At 43.3% G+C, this 3,668-nt stretch overlaps 1 long non-coding RNA gene across 1 annotated transcript; it reads right to left on the reverse strand.

Moving 5' to 3' along the window:
• Nucleotides 1-1,369: 1,369 nt before the first annotated feature.
• On the reverse strand, nt 1,370-3,392 carry LOC135363735 (uncharacterized). Its single transcript, XR_010409791.1, has 2 exons — nt 2,693-3,392; nt 1,370-1,703 (listed from the first exon to the last, which is right to left on the reverse strand). It is a non-coding gene; the product is annotated as an uncharacterized LOC135363735 (long non-coding RNA).
• Between the last annotated feature and the right edge of the window lie 276 nt (nt 3,393-3,668).

Below are 3,668 nucleotides of genomic sequence, written 5' to 3' on the forward strand. Positions count from 1 at the left end.
AACTAGTGTATCATTTGTGTCAGAATCCAAGTTTTTACCCACTACTTATATTTAAAAGAATTCTATTTGAGAGAGGAAATATTATAGGTAAGTAAGGAAATATTACTCATGCATTGGTGGTAACAGTGTGACAGATGATCCAGGTAACCACAAAAACAATTAGGTCAGCAGCCTCAAGGTCTGGGTTTCTCATTAGAGCTATTTGTCTTTTTTCAAAACGTATTCCTTAGATAAAATAACAATGGTAAAAATACTAATGAAGATTACTAATAGCACCACTGGTGGTCATAACCAAGGAAAACTGGTAAGGATGTATAAGGATGGATGTAAAAAGTTGCACAATTTTCAAGGGACCAGAGTTGGATGCAGAAAGAATCATGCCTAGAAATCTACATGGAGGCGATCCCAGTGAGGTGTCCAGCCAGGAGGGGACAGTTGGCCCCGGCGACCATCAGAGAGGCCAGCTGTGTCTCCTGGGGGGAAAGAAACTAGAAGACTCTGATCCAAATAAAACTGAAGGGAAATTAGCAACAAACTGGAAGAAGATCACAGCACTCCTGCAAGGGGGTCTCACCACAGCCTGCCATCATATCCTCATGTCAAACAAATTTTAAGTGTTGAAAACTTTAGTTAAATTTATTGTGAGTTTTATCTTACAGAAGTTTTAATTTGGTCTACTTTTAGCGTCTAAGCATTCTCAGGTGGGAGCAGATTTCTATGTATTAGTTAAAAGCCAGTGCTGATTATTTGCTGCCTTACAAAATCTAGTATGGAAAACAACCCTACAGGGGCAAGTATCCTGACTGTGTCCACCACGCTCCCCTGAAGGCTCCCCTTGTTGGCTGTGCATTATCACTCAAGCTCAGGATATCTCTTTTGAACACCGAATAGTGAATATGAAACCTTAATATTTTGGGATGAGGGAACTAGTTGGGGTGAGCAGTGTCTGAATATTTGTCAGCTTGTTAAAAGGGTGACAGGTGGATGAAATCGCTATAGTGTAAGTTATCGTAAGTCCGTGCAGGAGGCTGACTGTCTCAACCTCTCCAAGTTGAGCATTTCGAGTTAGAAACTCCTAGTTATAGCCTCCGTTCTTAAATTCCCTATGCACACCAGACATGGTGCCATTTTCCACTTTATCAAAGTTAAATTAAAGGCTCAAACGTGGACCTCTCTGATTGCAACATTTTTTCTCTTAGCAACCATGCTATCGGTCTTTAGGATTCACCACACTTTTTATTTTGTTTTGGCTCCAACAATTCTTCTTTCAACGTTATGCTAGCGACCTCACAAAATGAACTCTCTACTTGAGTCTGATCTCCGATTTGTCTGGATAATACTATCTGAAACACAGACACATTAACCATCGAAGGATAATATTTGTATTTTATTAAGATTAATGAGAAGATAACATTTTTATAAAGTGCTGGACGTACAGCAGTGACTACGACCCGACCTTTGCTCTCGCAAAGGCTTTGTAATTCCCTGGTGGAGACAGGCATGGGATTCATTCCACTGGGCAGAGGGCTAGCACGGGGCTCCATAGATGCTCTCAGAAAACAGGGCAGAAAAGTAGAACATGGAAGCAAATGCGGGCCAGGCTCAGGTGGGAGGACATTTGGGAGAGCCTGGCAGAAGGGTTAGCCTTTAGACTGAATCTTGAGAAGACAGGAATTTTGCACTGGAAGGACTGTGGGAGGACCCTGTGGGCAGACAGAAAGGAGGGAAGAAACACTGATAAGGACAGCTAAACTGGAATGTGTCTTCTGAGCCCAAGCCTGTTCAAAGGGCTTTTTCTAGTGCTTTATTTAATCCTGCCAACAACCCAATAAGGTAAGTGCTACTTGCCCCCACTGGACAGATAAGAAAGCCTGGCGACATGGACAGTAATCTGCCCAAGTTTACAAAACCCCGAAGTGGTGAATGAGAGGCTGGACCCAGGCAGACACTCTCCAGGGCCATGCGTGTGGTTAACGAGCTACAGGTTGGTGTGAGCAGGCATTAGATACACATGAAGAAGGGGAGGACCAGATTCGCAAGGGCACTCGTGTGGTGTGCCTTGTCTCATCTCCCAAGCTAAGGAGCTTGGAGTTTATCCAAATGGAATTGACGGAGAATCGTTACAGAATTTTAGACCAAGAAAATTAAATGTGTTCTAGAAAAATGGTTCTGGCAGCCTATGTGCATGGGACCAAAGGAAGGGGGAGAAGTTACAGGGCAATTGCAAAGGAAAAGCCAGGGGACACAGATCCAAGAAAGTCTTCTATCACTCATCAAGCCCAGGTATCTCTTCCATAGTGTTAGTGAGGAGCAAGGAGCCATAGTTTCAAGAGGAGGCATCCTGGTGGTGGTGTCCTTTGGAACTCGGATGAGAGATGAGCAGGTGAGAGAGTCACAGAGGGTGGGGATCGTGCTTATTAAGATCCCATAGTGAGGAGTGAGAAGAGAAAAGGCTCATCTTGTCCCCATTCCCTTGCTCACGTGTCCTTACACCCTCCTGGTATCTCTCTCCCAGCCTCCTTCCCTCCCTTGCCCCTCTCCCTAACTTCTAAGCAACCCCCTTTACTTCACAAAATAAAATAAAACAGAGTCACTCTGACTCCTAGTCGCTTCCTAGCTCCCTCCCACCTTTAGCTTTCATTCCTTTCTCAGCCAAGTTGCTCGAAAGTGATAAAAGTGACATCTTCCTCACCTCCCATGCATGTTTGTAGCAAGGACCATCTGCCTCTTCAACCCGACAGAAATGACTCTGGCAAAGTCGTCGTTCTTGTCGGAGCTCCCAGGCACCCTCCAGCCCTCATCTTCCTGGGTCGCCACAATCACTCGGTATTTCAGAACTGTCCTTGGCCACATGTCAGTCTCCTTTCCAAAGTACACATGTATTCAGTAGTTGTTGTTGTTGTTGTTGTTTTAATTACGGCACCGATGGGTGGATTTTTAAAACTTCAGAGACAGACCTCAATTGGAAGATTTTTTTTTTTTTTTTGTCTGTTTGACTTTTAACAAATTCTATTTCCTAGAAATACAGCTTTCTCTGCCCTTTGCTGGGAATGTCCTTAAGCCATTTCACAATTTAGATAGAGAGAAAAAGCCACCTAAGAAAAGAAATTCATCCACGGTCTCCGTGAACATAGCCTGATGGATGTTCTCCCCTTGTGGGGTGACCTGCCTCCCTATCTCATTCTGAAGATGATTCACAATGTTGCGATGGTGTTGCAATCTCTTCTGTGTCCTCTGGGACCCTGAGAAGGGCGTTTCCTCCCTACTTTAACAAAAATAGTATGAAATACAAAGCATAAAAACCATTTTCAAGGGGAGTTTCCCTCTAGTTGCTCCGTGGGGTGCTGCCCTATTTATGAATCATTTAACCAAACCAATCAGAGTTTCCAAAAAAAAAAAAAAAAAAAAATTCCCAAAGCCCAACCAATTGATATAGAGTGAAAACATTCCTATGATGATAGTTCCTCCTCATGATACAATTTATATAAATTATCTGTAGAGAATATGTGGATGGAGCCTCATAACCCCACACTCTCCTTGCCAGAGTTTATCAACTCCTGATGAAGTTTCCAGATAAACAGACACTGGTCTATGACAAATGCTCCCTGTGCAAAGATTGTAGAAGGATTCATGGGCACAGTTATGACCATGACATTATTCCTTTATGA

This window comes from Mirounga angustirostris, unplaced genomic scaffold, assembly GCF_029215605.1.
Source record: "Mirounga angustirostris isolate CCGP_5_RB_7025 unplaced genomic scaffold, mMirAng1.0.hap1 SCAF_3, whole genome shotgun sequence".
In the NCBI taxonomy this organism is placed as follows: domain Eukaryota; kingdom Metazoa; phylum Chordata; class Mammalia; order Carnivora; family Phocidae; genus Mirounga; species Mirounga angustirostris.